This window comes from Strix aluco, chromosome 1 (assembly GCF_031877795.1).
Source record: "Strix aluco isolate bStrAlu1 chromosome 1, bStrAlu1.hap1, whole genome shotgun sequence".
In the NCBI taxonomy this organism is placed as follows: Eukaryota; Metazoa; Chordata; class Aves; order Strigiformes; family Strigidae; genus Strix; species Strix aluco.
Genome location: NC_133931.1, coordinates 136,721,953 through 136,742,136, shown reverse-complemented (window position 1 = coordinate 136,742,136; position 20,184 = coordinate 136,721,953).

Sequence of the window (20,184 nt, the reverse complement as noted above, 5' to 3'; positions counted from 1 at the left end):
ATGCCTACTGTTAATAGCTGGATTCAATTTCTAAGAAATTACTTCAGAAGCAATCTTCTGATAAACAAGTTAAGGATCACTTGTGAATTTATCACATGACCCAGATTTAAATTTGATCAGGTTCCCTAGTGTCTTCATTTGCATTAGTGAGGGCTAATTCCAGAATTAAGAGGCTTAGTTGAAAAGTTTTGAAGGACAGAGATGATGTTGATTATTGCATGAGCAAAGCCTAAGATTTTTGAGGAACTTAGGGGAATTAAAGACCCAGCTTGCGATGGAATGTAGACACCTAAAGCTCCTAAAGCTTATTTATATTATGACTAAAAGATGTTTTGTTACAGAGTTACCCCCTTCCAGAAATGTCTTGCCAACTATTAGTTAAGTTTTGACTGGAGACCTCTATTGTAGGCAGGAACATAAGAAGTGCATGACCTGTAGGTAGCACTGTCTTTCTGGGATCTCCAGCCACTAACAAAAATGCCAAGCATGGCAGTATGAAGCATTAACCTATGCCGGGGAAAAGCTCCTTGTTTCACATCATGCTGTCTTAACAGACCATGGATATGAGCAGAACAGTGACAGCTGAGGAGATGCACTCAAAGTAATGGTCAGTGGGTGCACCTGTCATCTTCTGCCTGCCCTGTAATGGTATAATGGTCTCAGCTATTAGAACAGATTACTGATGCTCTTCCCATCCTCCAAGAACTGCCTCAACAAAAAAACTCAGGAAGAGGTGGGAATAAGAAAAATAGTAGTTTAAACATGAGGGAGAGTGTCACAGAAAGGCCTTCAATTTTCCTTTTTCTTTTGTCATGTCCTGGCTGAATCCTCAAGTTTCTCCTAGAAGTGTTGCTTTCAGTTGAAAATATGGCACTGTGCAATCCTGTATTTTGAGTACAGAAAAAAAAAAAAAAAAAAAAAAAGGTGTTCCTTAATGTTAATTTTAGCCAGTTCTTGAAAATCAAGCTGTGGTGTTTCTACCTTGCATGTTCTTGTCTGCAACACAATTCTGCACACCAGTTTGTGATACCATTCACAGCTCTAAACCACCATTCTCCTCAACTGTGCTGGTCAGGGCTGTGGGAGCTGTAATGTCAATTAGGCATCAGTATTTGCACTTGGTGGTTGCTAGCAGTGCCCATGGATGAACAAGAGTAGAAGTACTAAGTAGCTCTTTCAGTTACTCCCCTGAATCCTGCATAGCCAAGAAGACCAACTGCTTGGTGAAGTTCAAGGTCAGGCAACATTTTAATCAAACATGGTAATCTAAAGTAAATGGGAAAAATGTCTTTGGTGGGAGAATAAGTTTGGTGAAAGGAGACAGGAGTGTGAGATGAATCTTCCCACTACCATATAGTACAATAATTTTTGAGGTGGACAAGCTGTGTAATGCATTGCTTATTACATTAATTTTATCGGTGAGCTTTAATAGGATGTCATATGTAAAGTTATGGGATTATTCAACTCACATTCTCCCATAAAAAGGGAACTTCTTTAGCTGTGACTAATAATTACAGAGCATTAACTTGGAGTTCTGGTCCAGATTACAAAGAAATTATTAATATAACATTCACCAGATGAGGGCAAGCTCAGCACCCATCTCCACTCAGTCACAGGCAATGGTCAGAAATCCTCAGACAGATCAGTGTCATTAAGTCCAAGGTGCAAATGCAGAATGGGAGTAAATCCCACAGTCAAGTTGACTCTGGTTACTTTATATGTGTCAGCTCAGGCCAGGTTGCTGTGCCAACCATCACAGTGTATTTTCCCTCGACTCAGATTGTTAGCAGTAGCATCTTATGAACTGGTCTGGTCTGTGTTACTGATTGAAAGAGTGAATAGGCACCACCAACATTTTAGACACATTTTTAGATCACAGTTGGCAAAACCTGAAATGGTTAACATACACTCTCTCACTTCAGATTATGTTTCAAATTGAATTGACACCTCTCTCTTTCCATTTACTTTAAAAACAAGTAATAAATCATCGACATGCCTCAAATGAGCAGCTGGCTAGCCCTATTATTTTTCTTGAGATGAAAAAAACCCACAAAACAAAACCTAATAACCAAAACAGAACTAGTTTAGTTGCATTACAATAGACTAAGTTTTTGGCTGTAAACCCTACTTGTGGTGTACTACAGTGTTAGCAATTCTTCTACCCTGTGGATAAGACAAAAATGAATATGGTTGTTCTAAAGCATATACACACAAAAAAAGCCCCAAACCTTATTCATTTTGGACGTGTTTGTGCTTATCTAACCATAATGGTTAAAACTATTTTGGCAGTGTAACAGTGCATTATATAGTTTATTGCTTTTTGTTTTGGAAAATGAATGCTGCTAAGATATTGTGGTTTGGAAGCTGTCTGCAGAGTGTGTACAGTGTTTTTCACAGGCATACACTTTCACTGTACTGTTGTTTTGTCAATGGATTACAGACATCTCATACAGTTAGACTTTTATGTACCTTTTTAAAGCCTCTTAAAAAGCGTAGATAGAGTCTCAGCTGGTTTAATTTGAGTCACTCCTATGGTATCAGGAGAGTTATGTATTATACCATAATAAAATGAATAATAATTTACTATACCACCCCAGGAGCTGGTTGTTTTATGCATTATTATTACAGTTTTTGATTCCTTACTTAATAACTAAATTTGCATTCCTCTTACGTTTCCTTAAAGAAGGTTTCCTATCTATAAAAAGATATCCTTTTCTGAGATTTATTGAATAAATAAAACAGAATTAAATTCCACAATCTTTTTTTATTGTGTCTAGTGTCCAATGCCAAAACACATACAAAAGCAGTGAATGGAGAGAGACATGAATAAAGCAAAGGAATTCAAGGGGAAATGACGTGAAGGGTGTGCAGTGGGGGCTGATTCTGATGGGATTGCAACAGCAACAACAAAACCAGGTTTTATATTGAGGAAGGATCACAATGTCTATGGCACATGGTTTAGGTTATTTTTTCAGGATGCTGAATATATAGAGGGATATAGTGAGGGAAAGCGTCAAGATGGAGCTGGAGCTTAGCACTTATTTCGGGTTGGGAAGGCTGTTGAGTAGCTTTCCACATATGGGCATTGGGGCCATCAGAGTTGTACCAGATTCCTGCTTTGCCTGGAGACCTAGAAGGTGGCCTGGGGTTACCATTGGGGTGTTGATGGATCGTATACACTGTTCCCAACAGTACTTTCAGCTCTTACAGTTGTGTTCTAATTACCTCTTGTGTCTTTAAATCAGGATTTATCTTGCACTCAGTGTGCTGGGTGGTGATGGGGACACTCCTTGTCTATTTTGTTCAAAATTAATCCAAGTGTGGTGAGATTGTAAGGATTACTAGGGGAAAAATAAGATGTTTTGGTCCAAAGGTTATAGCAGAGGTGTGAAGTCTGTCAGGTCTCCATGGGCCAGACTTCTTTATTTCCCAGCATGGTCCCAGTGGCAATCCCTAACTTGGGATACATAAATTTAGTTTGAGGAATGTTTCACAGATTTCTGTGTTTCTTCCCCTTTACAAATAAAATGACAAGTTACCATTTAAGCCCATCTCAGTGCCTTTTCCATCCTCTTTTCCTCTCACTTGTTTATCACAATCAGTGGAACAGTAGCTTGAGCAATAAATAACCGACAGCTTTTAAAAGGGATAAAAAAAGTTCTTTGTTTGTTCACTTTTATCTTAGGACAGAAAGACTGGTGAAAGTACAAGGAAACAAATGACTAACTTATTAAAGTACTTGTCAAAGAAAATGGGGCCCCATTCTGCATAGTCCAACATGTGAGTCGAGAGGAAGTGGGAAAATATTTTTCTAGTGCAAAAATACTATCTCCAAGATAGTCATGAGAGTGAGCAGAGTCTGAGTGGTACCCAAGTGCCAGCCTCCTCCTGTCACAGCTGTGTCTTGCAGGCAGCTTGCCTGGTTGTGCCTGGCAGTTTGCTCAGCCCCAAGCATGCTGGGGCAGGCACCCCGGATTATGGGCTCCAGGTATGCCTGGGGTCACATCTGTGGGCACACATTACATGGGGAGGAGTCTGGCCATGAAGAAAGCCTGGTCCAAGTGAGATGGAGACATGGCCAGAAATTCAGAGCTTGAGCTATGACCGTTTCGAGTGAGGATACAGGTTTTAAAGATGACAACACATGGGGAATACAGGCTGTACTTTATATGTGGTTAAGTAAAGCATGTACTTAATAACATAATCAAGTAGCTATCACAGTGACTGTACACACAGTGGTTATTATAACATTTTTCCTTTGTTATTGCCTTCTGTTACTGTAGTCATGCCTTGACGTATGACAAAGATATGCGGGTGTAATAAATATTAGGGTGCTCTCATCTATGGTATGCCACTGAGGGGAGTAAAATCAATAAAAAAGAGATAAAAAAGAAAATTACTCTTAGAGGGTGAAGCTATAAATCAACATCGTGTAAAGTGCCAGTCAGGTTTATTTGGTGCTTTTACTGCAAAAATACATAGCAATAGGAATCAGCTTGCGTGGGGGATAATAGCAGGTAGGGCTTACAACCACACCTTTACCTTTGTTGCCAAGGTCTGTCCCTGCCAACACAACTATGTTCTGACCTACTAAGGGTCTCCTTTTTTATGCTGATCTATCTATCAGCACCCTGGCTTCTGCACTGGGGCTCCCTGGCAGTCCATGGGGGCCAGCAGACACCTGGTGATGGGAGCCAGCATGGCTGGCAGCCAGACATTGACCTCGCAGCAGCCCTTGCAGGCTGTGCTGCTGGGCTGGTTCACCCCCTCTTTCGCAAGAGTGTCCTCCTCCCTGTCTCTGCCACGGTGCAGCCATGCGATTCCCCCAGATCTGTACCAGATACTAGTCCAGGTGGGGCCCACATACTCCTACGAACTGGATGCAAACTTATTTCCAACACCTCTTCCAGGGACCATAGCCTGCCTGCTGGCCTGACTAGGAAAGATAAGTGTAGGTCTAGGCTGGGTTCCCAGATCCTCGAGATAGCTGCTGGGGAAACAAAGGTGCTCCTCTGCAGCCCAGGCAAGAGCTTTAACCCCACGTGTTGCAAAGGGGCCCCTCCACTCGTGGCAGTATTTAAAGGAAAGTGGCAGTCACGAGTACTTTTAACATGCTTTGCAAATGCCTCTCTGATCATGTCCCGTCAGGGATTTAGGCAGAGGAATGCCTGGTTCCCCAGCTCCCAGCTGCTCGGCCCTGTCAGAAATGGGCCCGTTTTGGGAATGTGCTGAGATGTGAAGCCTGGCACCGTGGAACTGCAGCGAAAGAGGAAAGCATTTCTGGTGTTTAGGTGCCTGCAGACTTATGTGGCTGGCGGCTGTGCGGTAGTATTCAGTGCCTTAATTTTGCATTCACCACCCAAATTCTGCTCAAGACCCCTACCTTGAATCCACTTAGAGTGCATTAGCTGGTGCACAGAATCATCCCTTCCCTTTCTAAAATGGGTCTTCGCCTCTCTGTCTGATTATATTCCTTTATTTCACCTCTTGTTACTCTATCCCTTCATCTGGCCCCCTAAACTTAACCTCCTCTTCTGACTCACAGGCCTGATCCCACCCTGGCAGGTCCCAGTTCTCCCTGAGAGGGCCTTGTCCAAACCTGACCTTTCCTCCCAGTCTCCCTCCCCAGGGCCTTTCCCAACGCTGTTCATGCACCACACCTGCAGCTGAACTGCTGCAGATTATTCCCCAAATATCTCCCAGTTTTCTCTAATACTGCAGTCAGGATCCCTCCATGATCTCCCAGTCCCAGCAACAACTGCTGCTTTTCCGCAGAGTTCTGGAGCAAGCACTAGTTTCCAAAAGAAAGGGCTGATTTTATGTGGGAAGTGCAGATTTTTTTTATTTTTTTTTATTAAGTGTTTCCTTCCTGAAAGTCTTCTCTGTGAAGGGACCACAGGTAACAGACAACAGTGTATTGCTTAGCCTGGTGCAACTATGTGTTTGCTCTGGTAAACAAACAAGGCGCAGAAACCAGCCAGTTCCCAGATTTCATACTTTCCCCAAATTTTTTCACAGGAAAGAATTCACATATCACTTCCTCTGTTGTTACAAAGGTTCAAAGCATTCATACTTGGCATATGGTTTTATTTTATTTTGAGTTTTGTTTATCCTTGTTTTCCTTGAATATAGAAGCCACCATAACTAAACTGTACTGTAATTCAAATACGTTTAACTACATAGTAAAACAATGAAAAGCAAATTTAAACAAAAAGTAAATGAACTCGGCACTAAACCACAGCATATTTCCAAATGAAACCATTACTGCTCCGCAGAATCATTACATTGTCTGCATGGTGGGATAAAATGAAAATTACCTCTATGAACATTTTTCAGCAAAATGACAATGGAGACTATATAAATATATTTATATATGTGTGTATATATATGTGTATAACATAACATTGGCTAATATCACTTGAAATTTATTCCTCTCTGTATTATCCTTGATTACACAGCCATTATCTTTGATTTATGTCAATACAAGTGAGAAAAGGACCATGCCCTACCACTTACAGGCAATCATACCATCATGTTCTCAAATGTAACCTCTGTTACAAGCATGTTTTCCATTACTTCTTTTTCTTCTCACATTGAGAGCTGTACTTCGTATTTATCTCTGTTGTCATTTTTTTTTCTTCTTAAAAAATTATTCCTTTGTGAGAAGGAGGATTGAACTGATTTTAAAAACTGTTGAAATTTTCAAAAGTAGAAAAACCATTTATTTTCTATCATTTCTAGTATAGGTTTATACTAAACAGATCTTTTTGTCCAAAAGTCATATTCCTGAATTGTTTGGAAACAAAATGTACCTGTCATAAAAAAACCCAAACAAGATCAGAATACATAATCTTCCATTTTATTTCACCTGAGATTCTAAAAAAAAAAAAAAGAAAGGGCAGTCTTCTTTCTGTGAAGGAGTGAATTCCATACATTAGGACGATAATACTTTTCTAGCTAAAATAGCATTAGACATGGGATTTATTAGTGCAGGCAGATGTCAGTCATTCATCCTATTTGTTATTACTCCTTTGAAGCCAAATGCTCAATGCAGGTTAATAAAATTCCTACCAGTCACAAAAAAACACTGTTGCAATTGGAGAAGAAAATGTTGGCAAAAGTATGGGAGAGTCATAGTTAATCTCATAGAGAACAATGAGTTCTTCAATAAAAAAAACGGGAGTTTCTGCACTGCAGTAATTTTATATCCCCTATTTAAAATGAAATAATGATCAAACAATTTGCTGTGCAGATGCATTAATTGTAGCAGGGTGAACAAGTTCTAACAATATGGTGATTAAAAATGATCATATTTCAATCCAGAGCTAAAAAAGACTGGAAGGTTTCAGTAGATAAGTGCTGTGAGACAGTGTCTTTCATCTTTCTATAGCTGGCTTGAAGCAGCCCAGGTCAGTAGTAACCAAAAGTTTTTTATTGTCCTCGATAAGGATCTTCTGAAGTCTGTTTTCTAAGTGAAATGAAGCAGCAGTTTCAGTTCTGGGGACCAGTAACTCTCTCACTGTTGTCAGGGTCTTTGCAGGCTGTCCCAGTACACTAGCGGGAGTTTAGCATTTGGGACTGTGCACTTACTTCTCACCCCTAGAAATATTCCCCTGGAGGACAGGTTTGGGAAAGCTTGCTGTGGGAACGTCTGAAGGACAGACAGCGTTAAAATCACCCATGCTAAATTAACATGTAAAATATACAGATTGTTTCAAATAATTATTCTTTTTTATTTGACCCGTTGAGACCTGCTACAGACCTGCGGAGCATCCTTAGAGGCTGCAGGAAATATACTGTAAGTCACATGCTGAATGTTCTTAACATGAAACCGGAGACCATAGGAAGACTCTGCTTTGTCTTCACCTTCTATGCTATTTCTGTTGGTTGGTCTTTTACAAGTGAGTTATATTATCACTCAGTAAGAACTTTATACTGCTTGTTTCTGAATTTGAACTAGTCAGGAAACAGTGTGCATTAAATTTAGAGAGAAAGCTTTGCCTTCTTTCTTTATTAGTGTAAATGATTCTGCTCTGAGTCAATACAAACCTCAGAGCTGCAAGACCTATGGGAAATGATAAGTAGGCCCCTGCTTTGCACATAGGAGAAAAAGGCAGGAGAGAAACCCCCTCTGATTTATTTGTATGAATGATAGTATTTCTCTTTTACCATGTTGCACGGTGTTTGAGGTAGTCTTCTTGAGGACCTGATGTTCTAGTTGTGGAAGTGACACCCTGTAGTGAATCTAAGTAGATCTACAAAACTGGTGGCAAAGAGAGGATCAGCTGGTAGGAGGGTGGGAGCAGCGCACATCCCTGTGCAAATAGGCGCAGGGATGTTCCCTGAGTTAAATATAGCCCTCAACATGGTACACTGGCTGAAATAATTTTTCTCCTTGTCTTGACTCACTCAGCCCTATCTAGATGTTATTCCTCCTACTGAGGGAGGAATAAGTAGGACTGCTCAGTCAGTTAATGAGTTAATGAGCTAAATTAGTGAAACTGAAGTATATAGTTAATGCCACAGAGGTATCTCTCAGGTCAGACTTTTCCTGCCTCTTTGAATAGTCTAGATAGATATGTAAAGTCAATTTGGGGTGAGAGGGAATTTTCTAATTCTCCTGTAACTAATCAGTTAATGTTTTTGACAGAAGATTGGACTGCATGCCTGGTACTAATTTATTCTCTTCTAGTTTCAGATTCTGTAAATACCTTCCCAATCAAAACCAGTCTATAATCCTCAAGATTTCAGAATGCTTTCAAAGAATCACTGAAAAAATCACTGGTGGCAAGGATGGCTTATGACCCTCCACACTCCAATTACAGCCTGAATATCACCCTGCAGGAATTTCCCATGTGCTGAGAAAACCAAAATGTTCTAGAGCAGATTGGCAACTTACCCTCTTACTTTTATGTCCCTGTCACATCGTGTGCACTGGGGACCAAAAAAAGGGAAGCATATGAAGTTAAATGTAGCTGATATGTCTCTTGCAAGTATCACAGGCAGGAGTCTTAGAGACAGGTTTTTGCTTTTGCTCTTGAACAGTGGTAAAAGTGTATGTTGGGCAAGAGCATCTGTTTGATATTTTTAAAGTACAAAATGTATTTTTGGACAGTTGGGAAAAAAAAATAATTCCAGAATAAGCAAATTTAATCCTTTAGAGTATGAGCAAAGCCCTGAAAGTCTTGATAAACAGAATTTTAAGAAAATGAGCCAAATAGATACATAAACATTTTTTGAAAGTTGTTGCTTATGATACCAAGGAAGATGAGAAAATCAGAGTCACTTTGCACACATGACAATGTCACTTTCTAGTCAGAAATTGCAATTCTGAAGACTTTTCACTCTGAAGGCAGGAACCTGAAGATGCTTTTCTAAGGTGCTCACAAATGAGTTTAAGTTGGGCAAGAATTAATTTGATTATAAGAAAGCAGACTAGAAGGCAATCAGAAAAATTAAAAAGACCCACATTAGAAGTGTTCATGCTGCAGATGAACCCCATTTTGAACTCTAATGGATTCTGTTTTGGCTATAGTGTTGTGTGCAAGCTTGATTTGTAATGTTTTAAGTACATGTAATGGTAGGTTAAAGTTACATGTTTATTAAAAGAAAAGCTACAGGGCTTAGCCAATATACGATCATCCTAGATAAAAGCTGATTCATTCTGGCCCAAGGGCAGAATCACTGGAATAAATCCTACTAAGCGCTAAAATCAGAGAGAATCAAAGCTACAAATCTGGCATGCAAGAGCTTTAATCTAGAAGCACTATATACATTGTATTATAGTTTGGATTTTAATGTACTCATTGCTTGAGGAAAAACCATCTGCTTTATATTACGCCTGCGGTGCAGAGTACATTGATTTCATCACATTTCTGTACAGAACAACAGTAAATGGACTGTGAACCATTCTTCAAATAACTTCTTTAAGAATATAACAACTGGTTTAATATTTCAAGGTATGAAAACAAAGAGAATGAAATAGAATAACTGTAAAAATCCACTTTGAGAGCATGTTTCAGAACTGTCTTAGTCATCTTCCATTTATTTTATTCTCCATTTTGACAGTTGGCTATCTTCAGCTGTCACTGAAGAAATTGATTCAAAACTTTCACTTCATTCCTATTTTAGAGATACCGTATTATATTGGGAAGAGATATTGATCTCCTGCAACATGAAAGCTGCAGGACATGTCCTGTGCCTTTTTTTTTTTAACAAGAAAGTTATTAATTATAACTTTAAGGAAAAAAATAGCAGAACTTCAGATTTTCAAGAATAGATTAAGGCAGAGAACTTTTGCTAAGCTTTACAAATAGCTGGGTTTAGAAAAAGTGGATGTAAGGCTGCTTTCTGGAACAGGACTTCTAGAGCAAAATAAAAAAACCAAAAGCACAGTGCTTGCAAGTGTTTTGCAAAAGAAGTCAGTAACATGTTTTGACACAGAAGCAAACCTAACTATCTGGAACTTTCAGAAAAGCAGAATAGATGTGATGATGGGCATAATGTTACACAAGCTATATCATTGTGCAAACATTATCTACAGCATAAAGCAACATACATGATTATTATGGTCACTGGCCAACACAAAGAAAGTTCGAAGTGGTGAAGGTAAATACAGTTAACAACACAGTTTTCCACTGCTTTGATGAAGAATGTGGGGGTTGCTCCATGCAGTGCAAGGCAATAATATTACAGCAACAACTCATCCAGAAAAAATTGTCAGATCAGAGCCTGGAACTTCTGTAGTAGTCAAAACAGTACTGAGCTGGACCTAAGTGACTGCATGATGTGAGGGGCAGGCCCTTAACTCATGGTGTTCTATCATTGCATGATCTGGATTCCCCTGCTTTGGGGGATAAATAGTCATTGACCAACCATGATTAGGCCAGTAATTAGAAAATTTGTCCTAGCCATCAGAAAAATTCAGTGGTCTAGTTCCGGTGACCCAGAAGTCCTCCACAACTGGTAATTGAGAGCCATTCTGTTTCCACTAGACCAGACTCCAACATCTGAATCACTCTCCAGACTTCACTGACTGTAGGTCGAGATCTTTGCTGACAAAAATAATTGAAGTATGGACACCAAGGTCACATGTTCTAAAATTAAGCATCTTCACCTGATGCTGACTCTCCACCCTCTCACTCCGCTATTGTTTTTGTTGCTCTTTTTCAGTTGTATGAATCAAGACAGCACTAAGTTATAACCATGCAGACTAGGTGACATGGATTATTCTGATTCATCCATGAATCTGTAAATCAAAAGAAGTTTCAAATGCTCAGTAAAATGGTCTCAGATGCTGAGGTCTGCATACGGGGAATATGAAAACACTTTATTTGACTCAACATTAATTAAAGGGCCACATATTTAAGTGGGGAACTAGAGAGTAGTTATATTTTATCACTGAGGTAATCTCCAGTGCTTTGGGTCAACCCCATTACATGACTCAGTGCTTCATAAGAGAGCAACCAGGGCTGCAGGTTCCTCATTTCCATCAAGATGTAGTCATAATGATGGGCTCACTTCGGAACAAAATCTGCTCCTGCAAAGGCAGTGAAAGAAAAACAAATAACCTTTTCCATGGGAGCCCACTCATTCTCCCTGCTGAGACCAGAAAGGTCCATCTTTAGCAGTTGTGTGGGGCTGCTCAGTGCCTGCACCATGTCAGGTCAGTAATATCTGCCCCTTCTCCTGCCTGAATTCATGAGGTAGCATTGACAATGTCTGCCTATGCAGTCTTGAAAACCAGAAGGTTTAGAAATAAACTTAAGCAGTTCTAACTTCAGTAATGATATGCCAGAGATGGTCTATTCTGACTTCTTTGCAAGAGAAAAAAAGGGGTGGGGATAGGCAGTATTAAGGGGATGACACCAGCACACCTGAACACAGAGATTTTTTTTCCATTTTTCCCAGTCCTCTCTCACCACTCACCTCTACTCAAAATCTCCTCTTGCTCAAGCACCACAGCACCCCTGCCCCTGTCCTGCTGTGTATGCCTTCATAACCACTGTCTCAGGTGCCTGGCAACCCAATTTCTACCTGTTTTTGGAAGTCCCACTGCTGCCCTGTGTGCCCTGACATTACATATGCTGGTCCATGACTGTCTGTTGCTGCCCAGCAGCTTCTCTGGCTGAACCTGACTCTGTGAGGAAAGAAAGGACCAGAGTACTTCTGTGAGTACATCCAACGAGATACATTTATTTGAATCTATTTTGACATATTTGTGAAGACAGAAAAAGCAGGAAATGTCTAATAAACAATGAAATATAGGTAATAGGACTCCAAACTAGTCTACATTTACATTTACTACTTTACATTTTATTTTTAGCCTGGACTGAAAATGAGGTGAATGCAGGAGATCATAGAATCATAGAATATTTCGAGTTGGAAGGGACTCAAGGATCATGTTATACCCTAAACCTTCATTTTTCCATTTTGTGGACAATACACAGTTCTTCCACTGCAGTAGGCAGAGGAAGTGACCATACATTTCTAGTTCCCTTTTTGGTACCTAAAAGAAGATTATGAAACTAAATGAAATTATGCTAGCACTTTGCCTGATCTGATGTAGATACTCTTTTCTTCCTCAATGTAAGTTGGTAGCTCTCAGCAGGTAGCAGAATCCAAATAAATGTAATAAATCATGATAAACATAGATTCAAATAGAAGAGAGGGCTTTCACAAAACTAATTGAAGTGATGGGGAAAGACTACTAAGTGAGTCAAGGAGATGAAAGCAAAATGTTATGCTACCATTACACTAAACACAAAGAAGGATTTTGAAGACCTGACCATACCTAGCACCTGTCGGGACCCCCATGTCAGAACATATGTGTGATGCTGAGAGTCTGGCACATGTGGTCAGTGGCTGCATGACTTCAAAGGACAGTTGTGCTCTGTGTAGGACTCAAAGGAAAACATGTCATACAAAAAAAGCCTAAGTAAATGACCTTTCTGGCGAAGACATTTTGGTATTTCGGGTAAATCAGACTGTGTTTTAAAAAAATGTAGTAAAACCTTAATGAATGCATCTGCATTTGGCATAAAGCCAAAGAAAAATGCTGTACCACTGCTTTTCAGAGAAAGTGAAGTTATTATTCGCTTCATGGGTGTGGGATAATTATTATGCACTTCTTTGAAGCAAAACTTTTTCAAAGGCAATTTAAAGCACCAGGTAAATTGCATGTGTTTTAAAAATAAAATACCTCTTTTATTGACAGTACACATATTTGGCCAGGAGAAAATCTATACAAGGAGCAGGTTTACGGGAAGAAGTGACAGGAAGGTTTTCTAAAGATTAGGACTCTATAAAATACAATACCTTTTTTGTGACTCTTACTGCTGATTTCAGTGGGAATTTGGTGTGTGTGTGTGTGTGTGTGTGTGTGTGTGTGTGTGTGTGAGAGAGAGAGAGAGAGAGAGAGAGAGAGAGAGAGAGAGAGAGAGAGAGAGAGAAAGAAAACTGCTTGATTCCCCTATAAGCCCAGACCTCAGTCAGTGGTAGGAACCTCTCAGTTCATGGAACCTCTCTGTAAAATCTTCTCTTGGATAGGTAGTCTGAATGATTTAATCACTTACAACAGCTTATATGAGGGCTTACATTGTGCATATGTCCCAGGTGAGCCTTTCAAAGCAGTTCTCCAAGTTTGAGTCACAGATCAACCAGTTTGTAAAACTGTGCAGAACTGTGCACAGAATTTTTGGCCTGATCAGCAAGCTTGTCTTTGGCCTATTACCTCATCTGCAAACATAAAGATTCTTCAGAATGAGAAACAGGAGATAAGAGGGGAGCAGTTATGGCAGAGCTTCTATTGGAGAAGTGGATGCATCATCTATGAAAAATATCCAGCACTGTTCCAGCTAGCTGATGCTACCCAGATACATGCAAAGCATATGCTTGAGGGATCACAGTCAGCTTTAAAAGTCTTTTCTTCAAAAACATCTCTTCAGAAATGTTCTTCCTCCCTCACCAGGCCAGAGACATGGAAGAAGAAGAATTAGCATAGAAAAATAAGCTGAGTGCCAGCAGTTCCAGCAGTGCTGTGGTGCTGTGCTCACTGTATCTGGCTTTCATGTCTGCCTAAGGCAGTCTGGACCTATCGCTGCATCACCCTGTGGTACTGGCATACAGCTTGTACAGTGTCACTGTAAAAGCTTTCTGGTTGAGTTTCTTATCCCCTGTCACAGAGAGGGAAACAGGCTAGATGCTACTGGCAGCAGCAAAATGGGTGATTCCCAAGGTCTTTTGCTCACAGGACACTTACAAGCAGGATGCAACCTAGCTCAGTGTGTTGGATAATTGATCAGAATGGTTTTATATTGAAGGCTGAGCACCAGAGGCCAGAACTGATGTGCTATCATGTGGTCACATTTGGACAGAAGCACTGCATTTTCTTTAGTGAGATGAAATTGGCAGGTTTTTGCATACAAAAATGTAAGTTGCTTCTGCATTCTAGATGCTTTGGTAATACAATTAACTTTTTTAAATTTTAAAAAGTTTTATCAGTACAATGTTAACCAGTTAAGAGCACAAAAGGACTATGACCTGGTGATGGATTACAAAGATAGATGTTAGTAAATTCAGTTTTGCCCTCCTAATTTCCAGGTCTGTGAAATGGTAGATAATTCAAACTGTTTGCCTATTAACGTGCTGAACAAATCCACATGTTGATCATGTCAGAACATAAAAGGGTTGTAATTATTTATTAATTTTTTTCCTTCTAAGTGTCCCTCAACAATGTGAGGATGCCCCAATGTGACAGCGATTCATATGCCTGGCATATGCATCAATCTGTTCTGGCCTACCAGCTGAGGCTGTAAAATGTTATGAAATTGCTTATGTAGATGCTTTGCATAGCCTATAGCTAAAATGACACTTGATGCCTGTGTTTAGGTCCCTGAATATCGTCTAGTGTGCTATTCACTGATGTGGGAAGAAGATTGAATTTACAAGTTCAGAATTTCAAGATTTATTTGTGTAACTACTAGCTATGTATACCCTGAGTAATTAAATGGCTGATCTCAATCTTATACCTTAGTCATGCTCTTGATATTCTGTAAAATACAGAAGAAGGTTACATCTAGCATTACATCTGGTAACAGATCCTTTCCCTTTGCAACAGTGAAGAATTTCAAATAGTCACTCTTCATTCCTCAGAGTTAAGAGTAAAATGGATGATGACATTATCACTGAGCGAGAAGGAAAAGATGCATACCAGTAAGACTGTGTCAGTAGACTGCTAATACAGCAAAGGTTTCAATTTCTCAGTGAAGGGCAGGGATTACATTCTTTAAAACTACACAGATGCTGAGGAGAGGCTGAGTGGCTGAGGAAAAATATACAAAGAAGGAAAACCACAAAAGCTGATTTCTCCACCTACAGGAAAGATAATCTTCCAAAGGTGTTTAGAAAATAAAGTACAAAATTCTTTCTATTGCCTCAACCTCTTCAAATAGTATATCATCATTTATGAAAAATATGTCTAACGGGCCAAGTAGTGTCAGGACTGAAATGTGGAAAAAGCTCTGCTTTTGTTCTAATGTCATGTTTTCTACCTTCTCTGCTTTGGTGCCAAAAGAACTGCAGCATAGATTAGAAAACTGAGGTTAAACCCCACACCCCCCCCCCAACAGTCAGTGTTTTCCAAGTTTGATCCATATTCAATTTTAAAATAAGAGCTTTTCTGTGTTTTATATGAATGACAATCACCTCCAGCTTCAGAGGCAGTAACCATTACTTCTAAGATGGGAGCAAAAATAGGAGACCCAGAGGTAAAGTTCAGAACCAGAGACTGCCAGAACTGTTTTAGGTGCATGCAGAGAGTACAGTTATTTTCACAAATATGGTCTGTATTTTTCTACATGGATAGGCAGAAGTGATCTCTTTCCTGAGGTGTACAGTTTCTAAGTAAGGTAGGCCACTTCTAAACTCAACTGTCAGCTTTAAACAAACTAATTTTCTTACTTTGAAGACAAATCCACTGTGCTTGGGCCTCCAGGTGAGGAAGAAAGTCAGAGTACAGACAGGCAGGAATGGAGGGGAAGACATCAACTCAGTGGGTAAATCAATACCTATCTTTTTGTTTGTTTTTTCCCACGGACCAAAAAGATTCCACAAAACATTGCCATAAATATTTAGAAGCAGCAAATATAGGATTTACATGCAATTTTTGTAAAGAATCTCAAATAACATGATGCAGTTTGTCGAGTTCCATGAGATAAAACAATATCATGGGCGAAGGAAGATGTATGTTCAGCTGCTATGAAAGCATCTTGATGATAGCTGAGAACACCTGCTGCAGGCTGATATGACACACAAAGGCTGTCAGTTAGAGGGTAAACACCTTCCCTTTCCAATTTTTCTGGATGGATTTCAAAATGTTTGGGTGAGTCACTTCCAAAGGTTTTGTATGATTTTCAAAACTACATGAAAACAAAAAGAAAAAGCAATTTGGCAGGCAACTATGAGCCCTTTAAAAGCACATAGCAAGCATCCACTCTTGGGCTGAGGACACATGTTTTTCCCATAGAATGAAAGGCCCCAGTCATGGACTAAGCAAAGTCATGAATAAAAGATGGGAGAAATCCATTAAGTCATATAGATTGTTCAGAGAGTACAAGCTAGCTCAGTCTAGGTCTGAGTGCCCTACACAATGGCACCTCTAACTAACACCCAAGGGACCATCACTGGATCTCCTATTACTCCCCCAACCTTCCTTAATATTTTGGTCTGTCTTTCACAATTTTATCTAACATCTCACTGCTGCATCTGCTTCTGTCAGAACAGTTCTCCCTTTCCTTTTTATCCTTTTTTTTTTTTTTTTTAAATGTAGACTGTCACCTCTTTCAAAGTACAAAGAAAACAAAGAAATCTTAGTGATAGAGAACGAGACACTGCACAGGATATTTGACATGAGTTTGCAACATAACGTTCAGCAAAATCAAACCAATACAAATCTGGCATGCATAAGGAATTCCCTCATATAAAGGAGGAGGTAAGAGATTTTCCCATGTATGTATGTCTCTAATACGATGAACAATTGATTCAACTAATGTCTATTTGTTCAGCACTGACATAATGGACTGTATTCAGTTTCAGAAAAAAAACCAAAAAACCCCAGCCCCACCCCCCCCACCCCCCCCCCAAAAAAAAAAACCCAAACCAGCTTACTAGGATTTTGGAAACACAATAATAACAATGGGCTTGTGTTACAAGGGAAATAATTGAGGATTTTTATCGAAGAACTTGCTTTCTTTTCAAGAAAAAATAGTAGCTGGTCAATTGCCACTTCTGATGGATTAGTCTATTTCTTTGAACTTGTCTCTTCATACCAACTATTTTATTGCATGTTGTACGGAAATACCAGTTTCTGAATATATACTGTTCAACTACAAAATGACTAAGAGTAATAGTCAAGAAATATTTTGTTGTCTGGCTATCTGGGAGGCAGTATCTTGAGAAACCTACATAAAGACAGTAGTAGGAAGAAATGAAGAGCCAGAAAAGATAGGACGAATGAAGAGAAATCTTTCTCCCAGGGAGAACTTGTACAGGCTGACTGCAGTCTTGAGTGAACAGAATTTACCACAGTTGCCCCAGTCAGACAGACAAAGCTTTTATGCAACAATGAAGAATCCTGTTCTGTTGGTGAGAGATGATGTAAGCGGCCCTTGCATCATTCTGTGATTCACTAGTAATATTTCTGTTTACTGATTAAAGTTGATTAAAGTTAATCAGGTGATGTACTTCTACTAAAGGCTTTGCTGTGAAATAGCAATTTTGAAGGTTTCTGACTGATAAGAAGAGATTAAACAGTCTGATCACAAACTATAGAAAGCCATAGGTCATAGCTTGTTTATGCAGCTCCCCAGGAAACACTCCAGCAGAACGATGACAAAACTTTACATGAGCAGGGTAGTAAGCACAATATAGCTGCAATTCACAGCGCTTGACTATTTTTAGTTTCAAGTATGCCTAAAAAGCAGGCTTTGAGACATTAAGAATCAGAAAAATCAGAACAGGATGCAATTTATCCTGCAAGGCCAAAAATGTTAGCCTAAAGATCTCTTTAAAGTGATCTTAATGGAACTGTACTGACATTCATCTGATATGAATGATATTATTTAGGCAGACTAACAAAAAAAAAATCTTAAAAGCCACAGAGCCTGCACTGTGGTTACAAATGAGCATGATCCCAGAAGCAGATAAGTAGCTGATTTGCTCCCAAATGTGCAGGATCTCAAAATACATTCATGGTGAGTGAGACTTTTTTAATCTCCAGCCAAGAGTTACTATTTTTCCTCCTTCTGCTACTAGGCAAAATGTGCCTGGACATTTTACAGTGTGTCATAAATTAAAGAACACCAAAGGGACCTTTCCTCTTTATTATAGCAATCTACACCAAAACCACAGTCTGATTTTATATTGTAAATAAAACAACATATCTGGTTTCTAATTCCAGCAAGCTGAGTAGCTAGTTGTTAATGTGGCTCTGAAAAAGCATTTCATGCATGATTTAAGAAGCTGAGTAAAGATAATTGTATCTGAAATTATACTACTAAAAATACAGTATGGTAAATGAAAGGTCAAATACTGACTCTTGAGGGATGGAAGGAGGTCCTTCATCATTTGTTGCATGCTATTTTTAAAGTAGTCTCTCAAATTTTGGGTTACAACTAGGAAGTTATAAAAGGCTTCAAAGAGGGTGGAAGAAGTATGTAGAAGTTCTATTCCTCTAACGTGGGGAGGGAGGAGGGAACATGAGTGGGCTGTAATACCTGGCTGGGTATGTTTATCTTAGCTAGGGAATTGCTACCTACCTCTCACTGCTGGCAGCGGCTTGGTTCCTCCTGGGCAGAAGAATTGACTCAGGGCTGCATGAAGACTGACAGGCCAAAATGTTGAGAAACACTGCTTTGAGGGAAGACATGACTCAGAATCAACTGGCAGTGAGAGCGCTGAACTATCGCCTTGAGTCTTGGCACTGGGGCGAGGTCCCTCTTCCCAGCACACGGGGGGTAGAGGAGGAATAGTGATGACAAGGGACAGACCCAAAAACAGGTATTCTAGTTGCCAACTCTGCTGTAAGAGTGATGGCCAAGGCCTTAAAAAAAATAAATCAATCTCTCCACTAAAGGTGAATTAGGGACTATTATGCAAAAACTCCCCATATGTGCAAAGTAGGAAAAGCTGCTTAAGTTAATGCACATAAACATGTATGTTAGAAGTCTGTGCTATTTACTGTTACCCACTCTGAGTTGCTGTAGCAGGAACCACTCACCAATGTGCCATGGTAAAGAGAGTGGCTGGAAGAGCAAGGGACAGAGAGCAGTGAGAAGTTGCAAAGAAGAGTAGCAAAGTAGTATGGCAAAGCTACAAAAAGCAGATAGCACAAGCAACTTAGCAGCTGTTCAAATTGGGTTGTGTTACCCAACAGGTTTTGTCAACTGAGGGCTGCTACTTAAGTGATATTGCAAAGTGGACAAGAGTTGACCCAACAGTTGCCACATCACATGAAAACAGACTCTAAAATAGTTTGGTATTTGCTTTAGGCATTAGGTGTTATAAATCATCCTGTTTACCCAACTTGTTGGCATTTTCTCCCCCCCCCCCCCCCCCCCCCTTAAATAACAACTGTTAAGTGATCTGTGTTTGCAAGCAGGGAAGTCAGCTCATTTTAAGCATTAAGTAATTTAGATCAGTTATTCCAAGTTCCTGGGTTTGAGCTCTACATTTGAATGCAGTCCTTCCTGCTGCCAGTCAAGCCCTGGCAGAAGGGATGTACTAGAACCACGAGGCTATTGCATAAAAGGGAGTCACCAGTTTCTCCACAATTGTCTCAGACAAGTCTGGTCTAGGAACTTACAGTCAGCTCCGGGCCCTGTGTTGTGAGCAGTACTTAGCAATATGGATCTCCCTGCAGTGTCTATAAAGGAGTTAAGAGCCTTGGCAGCAATTCTGAGCTATATTAGTCCTTTGCATGTCCCGTTAGTGACTTCAGCTACTGCACCCCATTGTGGCAGGAGTCTTGCTACCTTGCTCCTTGAGGAAACAGCCATTCTTGCTACACAGACTCCCATAGGCTGTCTAAGCTCCTTGTCTGCCTTTGCCATCTGGGAGCTACCTGCCCAAGTGATTTGAATGGACTTTCATACTTTACTTTGGTCTTTTCTGCAGAAGCTACACAGG